This window comes from Heterocephalus glaber, unplaced genomic scaffold (assembly GCF_053883595.1).
Source record: "Heterocephalus glaber isolate CG9 unplaced genomic scaffold, H.glaber_assembly_v1.0 deba00000347, whole genome shotgun sequence".
NCBI lineage: Eukaryota > Metazoa > Chordata > Mammalia > Rodentia > Bathyergidae > Heterocephalus > Heterocephalus glaber.
The window spans coordinates 28,538,687-28,560,831 of record NW_028258143.1 but is presented as its reverse complement, the minus strand read 5'-3'; the positions used below and the strand labels follow the sequence as shown (position 1 = coordinate 28,560,831).

General features: G+C 41.1%; 1 pseudogene; it reads left to right on the top strand.

Moving 5' to 3' along the window:
- Positions 1-615: 615 nt before the first annotated feature.
- LOC101696426 (U3 small nucleolar RNA-associated protein NOL7 pseudogene) overlaps positions 616-22,145 on the top strand; it is a 39,141-nt pseudogene continuing 17,611 nt past the window's right edge.

The following is a 22,145-nucleotide window of genomic DNA, read 5'->3' as shown; positions in this document are numbered from 1 at the left end:
TTGAAGGCTGCCAGGAAGAGGGGATGCCTATGTTGAGTCCCAGTTTGAGTAGTTAGGCAAAGAAGATGTAAGCAGGATGCTCAACAAAGGAGTGGCACATGCATACCAGAGAAGCAAGAAGCAGCAAGGAGTTTGACATGGAGAACACATGTAAATAGGAAAAGTGAAGCATTTGAGACTAATGTGTGCTAACTTGACCTTAATAATCAAATTGTGTTTTAAAAAATTTCTGCAGACACAGTAGAAGGACTGATGGGAGCCAAGCGGAAAGCAGGGAGCTCAGTAAGGAGGCATTAGGAGAAACCAACCCAGGGAGAGGGGAATGTGTCTGAAGGAATCTAAGCCAGTGTAATGTGAGAATCAGATGACCAAAAGAATGAGGACCACGGTGTGTGAGGAAAGGGCTCCGAAGACTCCTGAGCCTCTGTTTGGTATTAGTGGATAATAAGCCAAGGAGGAGGTAAAGTAATGATGCTTCTGTTGTTATCATGTTGAGATGGGTGCAGAAGCCCAATCAGTTTAAGAAGGCCAGAGAGCAGATGGGTTTACAGGGTTGGATATCAGGGACATGAATTTTGGTGTTCACATGACACTGCAAGGGACTGAAGTGTCAACATGGCTGACTTTGTCCAGCGCCTAGAATTCAGTGAGCTGGAGAAAATGCGGAATCTCATAAATCATTGTGTAAATAAAAGTACAATTTTTCAGGCCCTTATTTATAATGGCTTTAGTGTGAAACATTTCTGGGGAAATATATGTTCTTGTCACCCAACTTCAAGAGAAGTAAATGAATTTGAATCACATGAGTAGCTTTAAATGCCAGCTTGAAATTCAGTAAGCTACTTTGCACCTTTTTCATCCTCATCTTCCTTTTCTTCTTTATTAAAAGTGTGTCATTTTTCTCTGTTTTTGTGGATAAATTGAAATAAGGCTGGTTGTGAGGAATGAAAAGAGAAAGACAGTCAAGGTAGCAAGAAGATCGAGTTATGAGGACAAGCAGACTTTTAGTGGACCTTGCTGAACAAGCATCCAGTTGAGACCCGAAAAAGCCTGTGGATGGAGAATGTGGATGTTTCCCCTTTCCTGGGCCACCCTGACCTTGGCATTTCCAGGTTTTAGAGGACTGCCCCTATTTGCATGGGACCATGGTGTGCATGCTGCTCTGTCTCTCAGGTGTCCCTGTGTTCCTAGGACTGAGTATTGTGAATGAAATTAAACAGGCCTTCAGAAAGTCATGGAATGGATGAAGGAATGCAGAGTGGTGAAAACAGCTGCAAGAGATATGATGAGCAATTAGGAGCCTGGTTTTAGTCACAGTATTAGCTTCCTTGAGGGTAGCAATATTTAGTAATAGCTCACCACTGCTCTGAGGATTAAATGAGCTAATGTTTAGTGCAGTGCTTGACATGGTAGTGGCTCAAAAATTCAAACTGCTGCTATTATAATGGCTATTATTATTATTTTCAGTTACTCTGTGCTCTTAGTAGGTCATCACACTGTTGTTGATGGAGTGAGTGAGTTCTCTAAAATTTACTTGCTTTAATTGAAACATGGAGATTTAAATAACTGGCTTGCCCTTCTTGGGTTGTTACAATGATTATAAAATTATAGATCAAAGAGGTTGGTATTGAATTGCATTGCTTTACAACCGAGGGAGCTATAACTCAGAGAAAACAAGTAACTCAGGTATAATGGCAGAGCTAAATGGGATAAAAATGTGAAAATAACCTGGAAGGTTCAAGTTGCTAAGCACAACATGATAGTAACAGTAATGGCTCAGTATGTGACTGTGGTGACACAGAGGATGAGAGACTACTCAGCGTGAATGTCCAGCTTTAACTTCAAGAGCCTAAGGAAGACTGCTTTACCAAGCTCCTCGCTGTGAGACAGTCTCAGAAAACCAGCCTGAACTGAAGCTTCTGTGGCTTTCTATTGATTGAACCAGGAAGCCAGGATAAAAGACAAAAAAGGGTGTCTGTGCGGGAATTCCTGTAAAGGACAGAGGAAAGACAGACTAGTCTGTTAGTGACTCATTTTTCCCTAATCTAAACAAGCCATCTGGGAGGGACAAAACAGTGGCTGGAGCAACCATATCTAAGGACAACTGTATAGGATCCTGCTTGGCTGTTGCCTCTGCAGGCCTGCTTTAATCTTCAACCACGCATTTCAGGAAGCCTGGGCCATTGCCATAGGGAATCACTTCATCTTAGCAATCACTTCAATCACTCCTCTAGCTAGATTCTCCCCAGAGTCTCTGTAACACTTTTGTGTGGCTGAGAGAGTATGGGCTTTGGATTGATGGAGGCCTTATTTCCAATCCTATTTGCTCCTGTGCTGCCTGTGCAAGCTTACTTTGATCATTTATGTTTCCTGGACCTGAATGAGAGCAGCGATTCTGAGGCTGAGTCACAAGGTCCTTCATAGAGCCCTTGGCATGCCTATCTCATGCTAGGGTTCAGTCCATGGCTCCTTATAGTGGTGCTACCATATCAAAGAGTGAAATCATGGTAAGAACAAAGAGCTGCTGGCAGAAATCTAAGTCTTTTCACCTTTTAGAAGGAATGTGTATCTCCTGGAGAACTGAAGATGCCCCTATGAGAGGCCATAGTCAGGGCTGTGGCCAAGGAAGCAGGCCGTAAGTTATCTTGCTCCCACCTGAAAATATTCATATGAAATCCTGTTTGAGCTAAGAGGGGCCAGGTAGGGAGGACCCTCAAAGACATTTGTTTTAGGTATCTCCAGGCCCTTTACATCTGACTGCTAGCTAGCTTTACATTGCTGAGAAAAAAAACTTACATAAACAACCTAAAAGGAGGAAGGGTTTACTTTGACTCATGGTTTCAGAGCTTTTACTCCATGGTAAGCTGGCTCCATTGCTTGTAGGCCTGTAGTGAGGCTGAACATTTGGTGGAAGAGTGTGGTGGAAGAAAGCTGCTCATATCATGGTAGCTGGGAAGTAGGTGGGGGGGGGGGTAGAAAGACAGAGACAGAGGAAGGGCCCAGGGACAGGATATATCCTTCAAAGGCACATCCCCAGTGACTCACTTCATCTGATTAGACTCCACCTTCTAATAGACCCATTCAGCTAATGACCTCATCATGTATTAATCTACCTGAGGAAGTTAAAGCCCTCAGATCAATCACTTCCCAAAGCTCATCAGCTGGCAACCAAGCCTTCAAAACAATGAGCATTTTTTATTCCAGTCATAACACTGCCCCACTACAACTCTGCCTACTAATTGACTTTGCAGTGCTGAAGAGTGGCCAGCTATGAGGCAAAGCCTTGGGATGGTATGGACTTGAATTAAGAATGGGATTCTGGAGTCTTTCTGCCTTGGTTCAAATCACAACTCTGCCACTTTATAGGCATGTGATATTAGGTGAATTATTTAACCCCCCTGTGGCTACTTCCTCATTTGTCATGTGGGATTCACTATTGAACCTATCTCGTGGGTTAAGGTAGCTAAAACACAGGTGACATGCAAAGCAACTTGTAAGTGTTCAGTATTATGATTATTGTCATGTCAGGATGTTGTTAGAACTGTATCCCTGGTCCTGGGGTCTTTGACACCCCTGTAGCCCTACATCTTCCCCTCTCTATACACTAATGGCAGGCATCAGACAGTCATAACATTTCTCAATGTCCAGGGAAACTGGCTAATAGATGGTTAGCCTGGGCTGAACCCAGGGCCCAAAGAAGCTCTCTCCCCTTGAGACCAGCTTGGGTTTTAAGTGTGATACAGATTCTATGTGCTCCATTAACCTGCCCTGGGCAAGTGTTGGCAGAAAAGCAAGCACAGTGCAGGGCTGGAATGCAGTGTCTGATCAGGTAGCTGGGGGCCAAGTTGGGTGCCACTCAGAGCACTGGCAGCAAAGTGATCTTGGTAGCTCTGTGTTGCCTATCAACCCCAGGAGTTTTGGATTTTTCCTGCCTAACTGCCACCCCTCAGGCCCCAGGACAGCTCCAGGCTCTTTTCTCCTCTGATCTCATGGTACTTTCCATTTGCTTTTGGAAACTCAGTCTAGCAATCTCATGAATCTCTGTGTAGCCCAGTATCAGGCTTCTATCTAGATGTCCCTCCAAAGCCTCGTGTGCCCATAAGTGGGGCTTTTGGAAGGTGGCTGGATCATGGGTGTATGATACTGGATTAAGGATGTGTGATACTGGATTAGTCCAGTGATTGGTTTAGCATATTTCTTGGGTGGCTGAATTGATTTATTAAAGACAGAAGCCCCACCTTGGGTTTGAGTGGCAGCAACAATGGGCTTCTATCTTGGATGGAATATAAAAGGAGGCTCACTGCTGCAGCTTCTGTCTGCCCCTCTGTGAACTGTTTATTCTCTGCCATACTGCCCTGCCTTGGAACCAGGATATAGACTGAAACTTCTACATACTGTGAGGTAAAGTAAATCTTTCCTCTTTTAACTTTGGGTGTCAGGTATTTTGTCCCAGCAATGAGAGATACCCAGAGTCAGCATATTGACTGCCACACTGGTTGGCTGTCCCAGTGGAAAGATCCCAGAGCAAACTGTTATGATTTTTATCTAGATGTTCCCCCAAATTGTCATGCAGTCATAGATGGGGCTTTTTCAGAGGTAGCTTGATCTAGAGTGTGTGACACTGAGATTGACTCATGGTGCAATGCTAGGATCAAGGGCACTAGGACTAAGGGTATGAGTGCTACTATCCTAAGTAGCCTGGATAAGATAAATGGGATAGAAAGACCTGTGGTCCACTGATTAAGAGAGACAAAGAAGGACACTACATCCTTATAAAAGGAACAATCCAAGAGGAAGAGATGACAATCATAAATATCTATGCACCAAACACTAGTGCACCCAACTATATAAAACAAATACTAACAGACATGAAAAATCATATAAGCACTAAGGAAATAGCAGTGGGGGACCTCAATACCCCATTGTCACAAATAGATAGATAAACTAGACAAAAAGGAAGCAACAAAATACTAGAACTCAATAAAACTCTTGAACAAATGAATTTAACAGATGTTTACAGAGTATTCTACCCCACAAAATCAGAATACACATTCTTTACAGCAGCACATGGGTCGTTCTAAAAAATAGACAACATACTCACTCATAGAACACATTTAGGTAAGTGCAAAGCAATTGAAGTTATCCCCTGTATATTATCAGACCATAGTGAGATGAAATTGGAGATAAACAGCAAAAGAAACTGCAAAAACTTCATAAACACATGGAAATTGAACAACACACTTCTGAATAACCAATGGGTCACAGGGGAAATTAAAGAAGAAATCAGACAGTTCCTTCAATTAAATGACAATACAACATATAGGAATCTATGGGACACAATGAAAGCAGTCTTACAAGGGAAATTCATAGCAGTGAATCATCATATTAGGAAAACAGAGCAAGCCCAATTAAACAACCTGATGCTGCACCTCAAGCTTCTAGAAAAAGAAGAGCAGGACAAACCCAAAGCTCATACAAGGGAGGAAATTATAAAGATCATGGCAGAAATCAATGCAATGTAGACTAAGAGAACAACACAAAAAAGAAAAAATGAAGCCAAGAGTTGGTTCTCTGAAAGAATAAACAAAATTGACAAACCTTTAGCCAACCTTATCAGAAAAAGGAAAGAAAAAGCCCTAATCCATGCAATTAGGAATGAAAAGGATGAAATTACAACAGACCCAGCAGAAATCCAGAGGATCATCAATACCTACTTTGAGAACCTATACACCAATAAGATGGAAAACACAGAAGAAATGGACAGATTCCTAGATATGTATGAATTACCAAAGTTGAAGAAAGAAGACCTAAAAATTCTAAATAAAGCAATATCAATCAATGAACTTGAAAACATAATTAAAAACTTACCAACTAAGAAAAGCCTGGGTCCTGATGGCTTCACCACTGAATTCTACAAGACATTTAGAGAGGAACTGCTGCCACTACTGTTTAAACTCTTCAATGAAATGGAAATGGAAGCAATACTCCCAAATTCATTCCTGGAATCAAGCATCACCTTGATCCCCAACGCAGGGAAAGACCCAACAGAAAAAGAGAACTGTAGGCCAATCTCACTAATGAACATAGATGCAAAAATCCTTAATAAGATACTGGCAAATAGAATGCAGAAGATCATCAAGAAGATCATACACCCTGACCAAGTGGGATTCATCCCAGGGATGCAGGGATGGTTCAACACACGAAAATCAATCAGTGTAATACACTATATCAATAGAGCCAAGGACAAAACCCATATGATCATCTCAATAGATGCAGAAAAGGCATTTGACAAAATCCAACACACATTTATGATAAAAACCCTACAAAAAATTGGAATAGATGGTCTCTACCTCAATCTCATAAAAGCCATCTATGAAGATCCAACATGCAATATCATACTAAATGGTCAAAAACTGAAACCCTTCACACTAAAATCAGGAACAAGACAAGGATGCCCACTATCACCACTCCTGTTCTATATAGTTTTGGAAACATTAGCCACAGCAATTAGACAAGAGAAAGAAGTAAAAGGAATAAAGATAGGAAATGAAGAAGTCAAATTGTCATTATTTGCAGATGACATGATACTCTATATAGAAGACCCCAAGAACTCCACCAAAAGTCTTCTAGACTTCATAACCAAATTCAGTAAAGTAGCTGGATACAAGGTCAACACATAAAAATCAATAACTTTCCTCTAAACGAACAACAGACTCACTGAGAGAGAAAAAGGGCAAACAATTCCTTTCACAATAGCATCCAAAAAACTGAAATACCTAGGAATCAACCTAACAAAAGAAATCAAAGACCTCTCCTCTGAAAACTATAGCACTCTAAAAAGAGAGATTGAAGATGATATCAGAAAATGAAAAGATGTCCCTTGCTCCTGGATAGGAAGGATCAACACAGTGAAAATGGCCATACTCCCAAAACTGGTATAGAGATTTAATTGCAATTCCAATTGAAATCCCAGCAGCATACTTCATAGTCCTTGAGAAAACAATCCAAAAATTCATTTGGAGGAAGAAGAGGCCCAGAATAGCAAAAGCAATTCTAGGTAACAGGACATGGCAGAGGGTATTACAACCCCCAACTTGAAACTATACTACAAAGCTACTGTGATAAAAACAGCATGGTACTGGCATAGAAACAGACCTGAGGACCAGTGGAACAGATTAGAAGATGCAGAAACAACTCCAGACACACTCAGCCAGCTCATCTTTGACAAAGGAGCCAAACATCCTCATTGGAGGAAAGATAGCCTCTTTAATAAATGGTGCTGGAGAAAATGGATTTCAGCTTGCCAAAGACTAAAACTAGACCTATATCTCTCACCATGCACTCAACTAAAATCAAAATGGATTAAAGATCTAAATATTAAAACAGAAATGCTGAACTGGCTGGAACAGAGTTTAGGTAGAACTCTTGAAGACATTGGTGTAGGAAAAGATTTTATGAACAAAACCTCAGTTGCCTGTGAACTAGCACAAACAATCAACAAGTGGGATCTCTTCTTATTAAAAAGCTTCTACACAGCAAGAGAAACCACCAGCAGTGTGAAGAGACAACCCACAATGTGGGAAAAAATTTTCACCAGTGGTCCCTCAGACAAAGGTCTACTATCTAGAATATATAAAGAACTTAAAAAAATTAGACCTTAAATTTAAAGACCCAATCCAAATATGGACATCTGAAATGAACAGACATTTCTCGTACAAAGAAGTAGAAATGGAAAATAAACATATGAAAAAATGTTCAACATTATTGGTCATTGGAGAGATGCAAATGAAAACAATGCTGAGATTCCACCTCACTCCAGAAAGAATGGCTGTTATCATGAAATCAAGCAATAACAAATGCTGGGAGGGCTGTTGGGGGAAAAGGAACCCTTCTCCACTGCTGGTGGGAGTGTAGACTGGTGTAACCACTGTGGAATTCAGTATGGAGATACCTCAGAGAACTAGGACTAGAAGTCCCATTTGACCCAGCTATTCCCCTGCTGGGTATCTTCCCCAAAGAATTAAAAAAATCATGCCACAGTGATATATGTGCACCCATGTTCCTAGCAGCACATTTTGTAATAGCTAAAACTTGAAACAGCCCAAATGATCATCAACTGGAGACTGGATAAAGAAAATGTGTTTTTAAAAAAATAAAATGGAGTACTACTCGGCCATCAAAAATGAGAAACTAGAGACATTTATAGCTAAATGCATGCACATTGAGGCCATCATCTTAAGTGAAATAAATAAGACACACATGTGTAAATACCAAATAACTATTCTCTAGTGTGAGAAACTGAAAGTGTCAATAAGGACTAAAAGGTATAATAGATAATGTGAAATAGAAAGAAAAGGGACAAAGGGGAAGGGGAAGTAGGAGGTGTAGGGGAAAGGAAAGAAGGGTATGGAATCAATATGAGAAAATAAAAAAATGGAAACAAATTCTTTGTAAATAGGGAGTGATGGAGGGGTTGAAGGGAGGGCAGGGGAAGGGGGAAAATAAGAATTAAGAAGGTATGTAAAGATGCAAATTTCCAGTGATGAATGTCATTATATTGTATACCTAAAATGTACCAATAAAAGGAGATATATATATATATATGGAAGAGCTGTGGTCCTCCCTTGCTTGCTTTGCTACCTTCTTCCTGCCATGAACTGTTTCTCCTCTGTGATGCTACCCTGCTTTGGAGTCACCTGATTATAGACTGAAAGCTCTTCAAACCATGAGCTAAAAAAGCCTTTCTTTTAACTTGTTCATGTTAGGTATTTTGTCTCAGCAATGAGATAAGTGACTAAGACACAGGCAGTAGTCTTGGGCCTCCATTTGGTCAGAACAGCAGAGTTAGCTATACCCAGGGAGGCTGACCCTACTCAGCACACTTCCTTGTGTGTAGACCTTGGCTCAGTTGGCTGCCATCACACTGAGGAACACAACCCTGAAGCTGGTGACATTACCAGGCTGGAGAGTTGGCATGTATCACCCTGAACATGTTCTAGGCAAGGAGGATCTGATCCAGATGGGATCCAGAACATTTGTGAGATTCAAGATGGGCCAAGTGTAATGACCTCGGAGTAGGTCACTCACTGGGCCAAGGGCAGGTTATGGTCTAGCTGCCCAAAAGGGGCCTAGCATCCCACCAGGAGAAAATGTGCATCTGTGCCAAGCCTCACCTCCCTCCTGATGCCAGGGCAATTCCTCTCACTCTTCTCCCTGTTTCTTAGGCTCCATCATGATCCTGTCCCTCTTCTAACACCTTAACCCAACTGAACTCATTCTCACCTCCAGAGCTGGTGGTTTGGGCTTTTGCAGTTTCTCTCTGTATCCCTGCAGATTAAAGTCCTGCTCCATAGGACAGCCCCTCTTTTACCCATTTTGGGACAGTTTCGTTTAGAGTTCACTGTGCTCACCTTCTGGGACAGCGAGCAGCCCTGGATGAGAGGAAGGGTATTGTGAGAGCCCAAAGACGTAGGCACCATCGGGTGCAGCAAAGAAGCCGCTGGGCTTTGGGCAGGGTGCAGAGGCATCACAGCAGGGAGGCATTTAATAAGCAGTGTGACAAGGAATAAAATACCTATTAATAAGGGACTTTACAGACTTGATTCGAGCACCATTAAACTTTTCCTTACCTTATTTCACACTCCATTTCCAAAGCACCCTCTCCTTCTCTCTCAACCTTTAATGGGTCTAGCAAACTGAGGCCCTAATGAAATCTGGCAGCATAAATTTAAGGCAATGTCTAGCTGAAGTGCACAGAAGCCTGGAACTATGGGAGAATCCTCAGGGTGGCCAGAGACATAAATTCAGCCTCCAGACTATCCAACTGATTCAGCAAGGCAGACCACGGGCTCTGCAAATGCCACAGGGCTGTGATGGCCATGAGTGACAGCATCTCGGGAGCTCCCAGGGCCTCACATCCAAGGTAGCCAGCCATGGGAAAGGAAGACCAGCCTTACCCAAGGGCAGAGTCATTCATGCATGCATGTATTTATTCCACAAGCCTTGACTGGGGCTATGTCTTCTCTATGTCAGGCAAGTTTTATACATTTCTATCTTATAACTGAGTGGTGGGTGTTGCCTTCTTTTCACAGATGAAGAAATTGAAGGAGGTGGTTTGAGTCTCAGTGCCTTACCTGAAATCACACAGCAGGTATTAGCCTCACTCTGTTTGCATAGTCTGACTTTGGGAATGTCCTTCAACAGTAAGCCTGTCCAGAGATCCTGAGCAGGTGATAGGTGAGGTCCCTAAGCCTGTGGTTTTTACAGCCATTATAACTGTGTGATAGTTTGGGTCTAGATGTCTCCCCAAGTAAGAGGTGGCTGAATCTGGAGTGTGTGGTGTTGAGATTAAGGGTGTGTGATTACTGAATAAGTACACTGATTGATTTGGCACCACCTTAATCCCAGTAGCCTGGATACAATATAAAGGACAGAAAGAGGCTTGTCTTGTCGCTTGTTGCTTTTGCTATCTTCTGCCACCATGAACTGATGCCCCTCTGCCATGCCAACCTGCCTTGGAGCCAGCTGATTATGGACTGAAACCTCTACAAACTGTGAGCTAAATAAACCTTTCCCCCTTTAACTTTTGGATGTTGGGTATTTTGTCTCAGCAATGAGAGAAAAGTAACTAAGACAAACTGCTATAGGACACGCTAAGCCCAGGGTGGCTGTGGCAGGTGTGGCACTGGGTGAACTTTTGCACAGCAGCCCACTGGCTGCTGAGGTCTGTCACTGTGGTTATTCAGATTCCAAGGTCACTGTGGCTGCTGATAGTGATATGGGCCAGAACTGGAGCCTATTTCATGGGGTCTGCAGCTTCCTGTCTGACACCAGGGTGGGAAAATACTCAGTGTATACCAGCAAGGAGTCAGGGCCCCAGAAGTCTGCCTAGTGCTGGGTTTTACTGCAGTGGCCTAGAATTATGGGTTCAAAGAAAAGTCCAATTCTCACTTCCATTTCTTTCTCCTGTGTAAATGGTACATTCCTCTGCCTGAAGTTGGGGATAGGGTGACAGAGATGACATCCAAATGTCTTTCCTACACTCTTCTATGCATTTTCCTATTGTTTTACCATAATCAGTGATCTCTCACCTAGTTCCCTTAGGTCCTTGAAGTATTTCTGTGTGTGGAGAGTTGTTCAAGTTTCTCTGGAGAGGAGGTTGAGATTGTTAGAGAGTTTGATGCCATCTTGCTCAGCTCTCTTTCTTCCAGGGAAGGAATGAGGATAAACTAGGTTGCTTTTCCTTAGCCAGGTCAGCCTCTTCCTCCTGTACTATATCATTCATATCCTAGTGTGACATTGGCTACTTTCATTCCCACCAGATGTCATCTCTGGACATGAATCCATGCTTGTCTGAGACCAGTGTCTGGATTTTCTATCATCCATGTTCCCCACAGAGCATAATACAATGGCATGGACAGCTCAGATGTCAGCTGGATCTTTCTACCCTTGAGACCACATAGAATTACCTCAGTCCCTCAACTCCAGCACTCCCCAGGAGTTCTGTGATTTCCTTGGTCTCATTGTCCTTAAAAACCATATCTGCATGGCTCCTGTATGGCCAGATGAGAAAAGTCACCCTCCCTGAGTTCTACTGAAGTATCCATGGGCTCAGCAGTGTTTGGGGTCAGCCTCTAGAGGAGTCTGACACAAAGGAGAAGAGAGTGGGCTTCATTACGGTGTTCAAATAGTGACATCTTTACTGGCCATTTCTGTTCCTTCTTGCCTCTTCAGCCCATTGCTAGTCACCACAGGCTCTCCCCTTGTCATATTCCCTTGCAGAAGCAGCCTTCTTGTCCTCCCACTGCTCTGCTCTCCATCCAGCATGCATATATTTTCCCCATTATGTGCAGACATTAGGGGGAGGTTGTCCACCCTCAATCCATCAGGGCCCATCCAAAACCCCAGGAACACATTTGGGGTTGTAAATACCAGAAGACATTTCCCCACTGATTATACCCATACTGGGCATGGACTGGGACCTCCTCTGACAGGTCAAGATTTCTACCCAGCAGGGCTTGCTTCAGTCCCCCTCTCCTCAGTCCTCAGTCCTCACTGAGTCAGTAGTCTGTAGGACCACCTCTGCCATGGACCTTTCCATTCCTGAATGGGTTGTCCTCAAGGAGAGAGAAATAAGCAGGCTTGGTGCAAAGTGGGGTGAAGGCTGTTAGTAACAAGGGTTTAGGGTGATACAGTCTTGAGGCCTCCCACTAAGATCCCTCCTGGATGCTCACACTCATTTCTCAGGCCTTTCTCAGCTCATTCAAGAGATGTCTGTGAGAGGGTTGGCACTGCTCCTCCCCAGAGCTGAGTGCTGGAGGAGGGGATCTCCAGCCAGCACAGAAGCATTTCCACCCCTTCATTTTCTTCCTACTGAGTCAGCTGCAGGGTGGCTATTTCTGGACATCTATTAAAGCATAGGCACAATATCAAAATAAAATTATCAATAAAACTGTTATTTAATTTTAAATGTGTTCTGATTTTTCTTATTATCTCAAAAATATCTTTTCTTATTCGACTAATTTGAATTAGAATTCATGGCAAGGGCCACCAGTTACATTGGGTTCATTTGTCTATCTCTCCAGATTCTTCTTCCTGCCTTTTCTTTTCATTTGTCCTACAGGGTCTCAATGCTCAGGATTGGCTCAGTACTTCACCTTGGCATTCTTTAGGATGTCATCAGAGCTCCCAATTTCCTGTAAGTGCTCATCAGACACAGGGATTGGAATGAGCTAAGTCATTCTTTGGTGAGGCTGACTATGAAGCTCTGGATACTGCTCATTGTACCATGTCAGGGGCAGCTGGTATCAGATGGTTCTGCCCTTGCTGATGGTAGGTCTGGGAGTTCAGTGTTACCATCTTGAACCATCTTTTACAATGATCTTTTTTTTTTTTTGTATTAAATTCTTTTATTGGTACATTGTAGGTATACAACACAATTACATTTCTCATTGGGAACTGTACCTTTACATAATGCATCTTGGTTCTTATTTTTTTCCCATTCCTAGCCCTCCCTTCATGTCCTCCACCCTTCCCTATTTACAAAGACTTTATTTCCATTTTTTCCATTTCTCATCATTTTTTTCCTTTCCCTTCTTTCCTTCCCCCTGCCCCTCCCACTACCCCTACCCCTTTGGACCTTTTCTACCTATTTTACATTTTCGATTATTCATTGTAATCATTGGTACATTTTAGGTATACAACATAATGACATTATTCATTGGAAATTTGCACCTTTACATAGTCTCTCTTGGTTCTTATTTTTCACCCTTGCCCAGCCCTCCCTTCAACCCCTCCAGTCCTCCCTATTTACTAAGATTTTGTTCCTATTTTTCCATTTTCTCATATTAAACCCATTCCCTTCTATCCTTTCCCCTAGCCTTCCCACTTCCTTCCCCTTTGCCCCTTTGCTTCCTATTTCACATGACCTATTATACATTTAGTCCTTATTTACACTTTCAGTTTCTCACACCAGAGAAACTATTCAGTATTTACACATGTGTGTCCTATTTATTTCACTGAAGAGTATTCCCTCAATGTGCATCCACATAGCTATAAATGTCTCTAATTTCTCATTTTTTATGGCTGAGTAGCACTCCATTTTATAAAGAAACCACATTTTCTTTATCCAGTCTCCAGTTGATGGGCATTTGGGCTGTTTCCAAGTTTTAGCTATTACAAACTGTGCTGCTATGAACATGGGTGCACATATATCACTGTGGTATAATTCTTTTAATTCTTTGGGGAAGATCCCCAGCAGTGGAATAGTGGGGTCAAATGGGACTTTCAGTCCTAGTTCTTTGAGGTCTCTCCATACTGATTTCCACAGTGCTTGCACCAGTCTACACTCCCACCAGCAGTGGAGCAGGGTTCCTCTTTCCCCACAGCCCAGACAGCATTTGTTATTGCTTGATTTCATGATAGCAGCCATTCTTTCTGGAGTGAAGTGGAATCTCAGCGTTGTTTTCATTTGCATCTCTCAAATGACCAGAGATGTTGAACATTTTTTCATGTATTTATTTGGTATTTCTACTTCTTTGTGTGAGAAATGTGTGTTCATTTCAGATGCCCATTTTTGGATTGGGTCTTTAAATTTGGGAGGTCTGATCTGTTTAAGTTCTTTATAGATTTGAGATAGTAGGCCTGTGTCTGAGGAACAGCAGATGAGGATTTTTTTCCACATTGTGGGTTCTCTTCACACTGCTGGTGATTTCTCTTGCTGTGCAGAAGCCTTTTAATAAGAAGAGATCCCATTTGTTGATTGTTTGTGCTAGTTTACGGGCAACTGAGGTTTTGTTCATAAAATCTTTTCCTACACCAATGTCTTCAAGGGTTCTACTTAACCTCTGTTCCAACTGGTTCAGAGTTTCTATTTTAATATTTAGATCTTTAATCCATTTTGATTTTAGTTTAGTGCATGGTGAGAGATATAGGTCTAGTTTTAATCTTTGGCAAGTTGAAGCCCAATTTTTCCAGCACCATTTATTAAAGAGGCTATCTTTCCTCCAGTGAGGGTGTTTGGCTCCTTTGTCAAAGATGAGAAGGCTGAGTGTGTCTGGCATTGTTTCTGCATCTTCTAATCTGTTCCACTGGTCCTCAAGTCTGTTTCTTTGCCAGTACCATGCTGTTTTTATCACAGTAGCTTTGTAGTATAGTTGCAGGTTGGGGATTGTGATACCCCCTGCCATGTCTCTGTTACCTAGAATTGCTTTTGCTATTCTGGGCCTCTTCTTGCTCCAAATGAATTTTTGGATTGTTTTCTCAAGGTCTATGAAGTATGCTGCTGTGATCTCAATTGGAATTGCATTAAATCTATACAGCAGTTTTGGAAGTATGGCCATTTTCACTATATTAATCCTTCCTACCCAGGAGCAGGGGATGTCTGTCCATTTTCTGATATCATCTTCAATCTCTCTTTTCAGAATGCCATAGTTTTCAGAGAAGAGGTCTTTGATTTCTTTCATTAGGATGATTCCTAGGTATTTCAGTTTTTTGGATGCTATTGTGAAAGGAATTATTTGCCCTATTTCTCTCTCAGTGAGTCTGTCATTGGTGTAGAGGAATGCTATTGATTTTTGTGTGTTAACCTTGTAACCAGCTACTTGACTGAATTTGGTTATTAAGTCTAGAAGACTTTTGGTGGAGTTCTTGGGGTCTTCTATATAGAGTATCATGTCATCTGCAAATAATGACAATTTGACTTCTTCATTTCCTATCTTTATTCCTTTTATTTCTTTCTCTTGTCTGATTGCTGTGGCTAATTTTCCAGAACTCTATTGAACAAGAGTGGTGACAGTGGACATCCTTGTCTTGTTCCTGATTTTAGTGTGAAAGATTTCACTTTGTGACCATTTAGTATGATATGGGCTGTTGGTTTTTCATAGATGGCTTCTATCAGTTTGAGGTAGAGACCATCTATTCCAATTTTTTGTAGGGTTTTTATCTTAAATGCACATTGGGTTTTGTCAAATGCTTTTTCTGCGTCTATTGAGATAATTATATGGTTTTTGTCCTTGGCTTTATTGATATAGTGTATTACATTGATTGATTTTTGTATATTGAACCATCCCTGCATCCCTGGGATGAATCCCACTTGATCAGGGTGTATGATCTCCTTGATGATCTTCTGCATTCTGTTTGCCATTATCTTATTAAGGATTTTTGCATCTATGTTCATTAGTGAGATTGGCCTATAGTTGTCTTTTTCAGTTGGGTCTTTCTCTGCTTTGGGGATCAAGGTGATGCTTGCTTCCAGGAATGAATTCAGGAGTATTGCTTCCCTTTCAATTTCATTGAAGAGTTGAAACAGTAGTGGCAGCAGTTCCTCTCTAAATGTCTTGTAGAATTCAGCAGTGAAGCCATCAGGGCCCGGGCTTTTCTTAGTTGATAAATTTTTAATTACATTTTCTATTTCATTGGTTGATATTGGGTTGTTCAGAATATTTTGGTCTTCTTCGTTCAACTTTGGTAATTCATATGTATCTAGGAATCTGTCCATTTCTACTGTGTTGTCCATCTTATTGGTGTATAGGTTCTGGAAGTAGGTATTGACGATCCTCTGGATTTCTGTTGGGTCTGTTGTCATTTCACCCTTTTCATTCCTAATTGCATGGATTTGGGCCTTTTCTTTCCTTTTTCTGACAAGGTTGGCTAAGGGTTTGTCAATTTTCTTGATTCTTTTGAAGAACCAACTCTTGGCTTCATTGATTTTTTGTATCATTCTCTTAGTCTCCATTGCATTGATTTCTCCTCTGATCTTTATAATTTCCTCCCTTGTATGAGCTTTGGGGTTGTCCTGCTCTTCTTTTTCTAGAAGCTTCAGGTTCAGCATCAGGTTGTTTAATTGAGATCATTCTGTTTTCCTAATATTCGTATTCACTGCTATAAATTTCCCTCATAAAACAGCTTTCATTGTGTCCCATAGATTCCGATATGTTGTATTGTCATTGTCATTTAATTGAAGAAATTGTCTGATTTCTTCTTTAATTTCCTCTGTGACCCATTGGTTATTCAGAAGTGTGTCGCTCAATTTCCACATGTTTATGAAATTTTTTGAGTTTCTTTTGCTATGGATCTCCAATTTCATTGCACTATGGTCTGATAATGTACAGGGGATAACTTCAATTCCTTTGCACTTACTTAAACATGTTCTATGTGTGAGTATGTGATCTATTTTGGAGAATGACCCATGTGCAGCTGAGAAGAATCTGTATTCTGATTTTGTGGGGTGGAAGACTCTGTAAATATCTGTTAAGTTCATTTGTTCAAGAGTTCGATTGAGTTCCAGTATTTCATTACTTATTTTTAGTCTAGTTGATCTATCTATTTATGACAGTGGGGTGTTGAGGTCCCCCACTACAATTGTGTTAGTGCATATATGACTTTTCATGTCCATTAGTATTTGTTTTATATAGTTGAGTGCACTAGTGTTTGGTGCATAGATATTTATGATTGTCATCTCTTCCTCTTGGATTCTTCACTTTACAAGGATGTCATGTCCTTCTTCATCTCTCTTAATCAGTGTTGGTTTTAAATCTACTTGATCTGCCAAGAGAATAGCTACTCCTGCTTTTTTTCGGGGTCCTGTCACATGGAGTATTGTTTTCCACCCTTTAACTTTCAGTCTATGAGTTTCCTTTTGAATTAAGTGTGTTTCTTGTATGCAGCATATTGTTGGATTTTGCTTCTTGACCCAGTCTGCCAGTCTATTTCTTTTGATTGGTGAATTGAGACCATTAACATCGATGGTTATAACTGAAACATATTGACTTGTCATTGCTATGACTTTTTCTTTTTGTTGGGTTCTCCCCCTTTACATTTAATTTCTTGTCATGCCAGTTGGGTTCATTCTGCTTTGCTTTCTGGGGTTGTGATCCTCAATGTCTGTTCCTAGGCTACTGTGTAAAATTCTTTGGAGTGCTGGTTTGGTATTCACAAAGTTCCTAAGGTACTCTTTGTCATGAAAGTATCTTATTTCTCCATCCATTTTGAAAGACAGTTTTGCAGGGTACATCAATCTGGGTTGGAGGTTGTTTTCTTTTAGGGCTTGGAATATGTCACTCCAAGCTCTTCTTGCCTTGATGGTTTGTGTTGAGAAGTCTGCTGTGATTCTGATGAGCTTTCCTTTGTATGTGATTTGTTTCTTTTCTCTGACTGCTTGGAGAACTTTGTTCTTGTGTTGTGTTTCTGGAATCTTAACAATTATATGCCTATGTGTAGATTTTTTTGATCAAGGCTATTTGGAGACCTATATGCCTCACTTATCTGTATGTCAAGCTCTTTTCCCCTGCTTGGGAAGTTTCCTGCCATTATTTCTGTGAAGAGATTTTTTTATGTCATCTGCACTCTCTCCTGTTTCTTCATTGCGCCCAATCAGTCTTATTTTATTTTTGTTTGCATCATCTAGCAGGTGCTGGATTGATTTCTCATGTTCCCTTATAATTTTGAAGCAATTTTTCTTTTCCTGGTCACTAATTGCAATCTTATCTTCTATATCTGAAATTCTGTCCTCATGTTGGCTCATTCTGCTGCGTAGACTTTCAATGGAGTTTTTCATGTCCTGGAAATCTATTTGCATTTGTTTTATCGATTCCATTTGTTTCTTATGTTGGGATTCCCTCATGTTCCTCAGCTCCTCTCTAGATTTATTAATCATGTCTTGCACTAGGGTCACAATTTCTCCTTTTATCTGAGAAATTATTTCTGATTTATTTTTTCCAGATCCCCTTTTGTTGCCAGTTCAGTGGGTCCAGGTGTTTGAGCATCAGAGTGTTCCATCTCATTTCCCTTTGGAGTTGCTGTAGGTGATCTGGAAGTCTGGTTTTGAGACTTGTTTATGTGTTTTCTCATTTGGACTGGGTGGGGGGGCTGTTAGCGCCTACACGGATTACCTCCTCTGAGCTGGGTGAGGTGGGACAGGGGCCAGGAGCAGCGGTAGGGATGGTGACCCAAAAGCCCTTTCCTGTGGGCTGGGAGCAGCCGGAGGGATGGTGGCCGGGAAACCCCTTCCTCTGGACCAGGAGCAGTGAGATGGTGGCTCAGAAGCCCCTTCCTCTGGACCAGGAGCAGTGGGACAGAAGGTGGCCCAAAAGCCCTTTCCTCTTGGCTGGGAGCAGCTGGAGGGATGGTTACCAGGAAGCCCCTTCCTCTTGGCCAGGAGCAGTGGGACGATGGCTCAGAAGCCCCTACCTCTGGGCTGGGAACAGTGGGACTCAGTACCTTGGTCTGGTGGTCTGGTGTCCTCTGCGTCTTTGTATTGTGGAATCAGGTGGCTGCCTGTCTGCAGTGGGGTGATTTGGTGTCTTCTGCATGACTCAAGACCTCAGTAGGGCGTGCAGAGACCTGCCTGTCTGCAGCGGGCTGATTCAGCGTGTGTTCTGCGTGACTGGGGACCTCGGCAGGGTGTGTCTACAATGATCTTTATAAACTCTTCATCTAATGGCTTCAACACCAATTGACAATTATTACCTACATTCATCATTTCATTATGGGCTGCAAAATGGTGTCTTTGGACTTATCTTAATCTTTTTGCATTTATTTAGCTGAAAATTTTTTTAGTAAAAGAAGGTTTACTTTATCACATAGTAGGTACCTTGAAATATAGTTTGTTCAGGAAAGGCAAAAAAAATACTTGGTTCCTGTACTTTATTTTAGAAATATAAATTGATTCCTGGCAAACCTTTATGGGATCAATGAATATTTTTTTAGATATCATTGTAAACTCAGATTTTACAAACCTTAAGCAAAACCAAAATTTACTAATTTTTAAGGGGAGAACACAAGGAAGCAGTGGGCTTAAATGCAACATTCAGTTCAAAAGATCTGAGTCTCAAACATAGCTTCAAAACAAATTTCCTTTTTCTGCACTGAGACACATTTCAGAGTAACAGACAAGATCTAATGATGTGTGCAGTACAAATTAGCTTGAAGAAAGCCACTAAGATTTTGGGTGTAGTGTTTATGTATCATTATTCATTCAGGTTGAGAGGCTTCATGACTATAGCTCATTCTTTAGTTGGCTCTAGTCCATAAATCCATCATCCCACAGGCCCAGAGTTGTTCATAATAAGCAACCTAGCAGCCTAAGTATCTAGCTAAACACATTCTTATATGCGGATATTCCTTTAATTTCAGTTGGAAAATTCCATTGGTGTTTACAAGGATGTCTAATGAAAGTCAATAATATGGTTATGACCCTAGGGAAGGGAGGCAAGTTAAAGAGCTATTGTTAACATCTTCCTTTTCCCAGTGTCACATGGAAACCACACATCAGATTCTCTGCATCCAAAAGTAAGCTCCACTGCTTGCTAGCCACATGACTTAGGGAAAATAGCATAAATTGTTAAAGTCTCTAAAGAGTTCACATAGTTCTCAAAGCTTAAATCAGGCAATACTGTATGATCATCTACCACAGTGCTCTCTATAGAAGTATTAGATATACAGGAACCAGAAATTAAGGTAAATTTTTGGCAGTTGTATAGCCATATTGGCTCAGATGCACATACACATAATTTTATAGATAAAGCAGAAGGTTAATTTTTTTCAGCCATGTATTCTGTCCCCTAGAATAGTAATTGCCATGTAGCAAGTTTTCAGTAAACATTTCTTGTATGTATGAATGAGTAAAGAATGAATATAGTTCAGGTACCATCATTATCCTTTTTTTTCCTACATCCATTATCAGAAATATCTATTTTCATGAAGATCAATATTTACCATGATTTCCATACATATCCTACCATTTTGTTACAAGGTGTGCAGTCAAACTTTCTTTTTCCTTTCTTTTATCATAGTAAGTACACATCACATGAAAATCACAGTTTTAATACACATTTATTTATTTCCACTTCTGCCCATTCTTGAGGGATGATAAGAGTTTCCTACTACTGTTAATTTCTAAGCTACCCACTTGGGAGCCCCTGTTCCAGCAGCCAGTTAATTTTACTTTCTTTTTAGCTATTTTAAAGTGTATGATTCAGTGGCATTAAATATGAAGTCTGATCAAGTATACAGTTTAAATTATGGTAATAAAAGACACATTGACTTTAATCTCCCTCAGAATACTCCCCCTCACTTTGAGCACACTTATCCTATCATTCTTGACACTTTCAGAGGCAGTTCTGGAAGTTTTCATTCATGAGTGAGTGTCTTTATGAGGTATGATAAAAAATACAGTGAATGCTGATGCCAAGCACCATCCAATGGGAAGTCAGTTTCTGTGAGTCCTCACCCATCTTACTGAATCTGGTACTGTATGACTTCTAGCTCTTCCCCAAAGTCAAAATCACTATGATACGTCAACGTTTTGGATCAATTCAGGATATTGAGTCAGCCATGACAGTGCAAGTAAAGACACTCATGACAGAGGACTTCTAGAACTGCTGCAGAAAGTGGCAAAGTTGACAGAACAATTGTGCTGGAAAGAGAGGTCAGTATTTTGACAAGGATTAATGACAATGCATCTTGTACTACAATATTTTTGGAAAAAAGTACACATTCACCATAGTTTTGATCACATCTCATAGATTCATAATGTTGTACAACCATCACCACTATTTATTTTCTGAACTTTTTCATCACCCCAAATGGAAGCCACACTCACATTAAACAGTCTCTCTCAATTCCTCCCTTCACTCAGCCACTGACAAATGCTAATCTACTTTCTGGCTGTGTGGATTTGCCTATTCTGTACATTTCATGTAAGTAGAATCTTAATATGTGGCCTTTTGTGTTTGACTTTTCCTTTTTAAAATACACTTTTTAGAATAGCTTTAGATTTAAAGAAAAACTGGGAAGATAGTAGAAAGTTCTCATATACCCTACATTCAACTGGAGATTTTATAAACTCATAGATTTTTATATGTTTGCTGTGTTTTAATCCATTATAGATCTTACTTGTTTTGATGCCTAAATTTCCCCTCAAGTTGGCTTGGTGTCCTTTTCATTGGTATGTTACGAACCTGGCTGTTGGTGAGGAAGCTTGCCTGCCTGGAATTGGGTGCAAGAGAGTTGAGAGGAGGGAGTTAATGACCTTAAAGCAGTAAGAAAAAGAAATAAAATGCTAATTCTATTTTTAGGCAAAACAGCATTTTGTACTATATGCTTAGAGTATTGAACTCTTCTAGCATGGTTCCTGCTGGGCTGGAGATTCTGTCTTGATTAACAAACCCAGGCTGACTTTCTCCCTCAGGGTTTTAGAAGACACGGCCTGCTGCCCTTCTTGGGCTCCACAGTGCATAGATACTTAAAGAGGCCCACTGCTGTCCTCCCCCAGCACTCACTCTTTGTCTCTCAGGCTTTGGGGGATGCTGCAAAGGCCCGCAGATGCCCTGAGCTGGACAGCCAGACACAGGTTTGCCTGTTCACTCACTTGCTCTGTGTTGCAATTTTGTAGTTCCCTTCTCTCCACATCAGCCTCAAGGGCAACTAATCAACAGAGACAGAAATGACTTTACATAGAAACTGGAGTTTAATAGCTTGGATAATATATCATACATAACAATCATAACAAAGCCCATATGTATTTTTTTTTCATTTTAAGAAGGCTGAGGTGTTCAGGGAGGTTGGTAAGGGTTCTATCCATCAGGAGAAGGAAGCACACTTTGAGGATGAATCAGTGCAAACTTCTTTCAAGCCAGGGCTAGTTG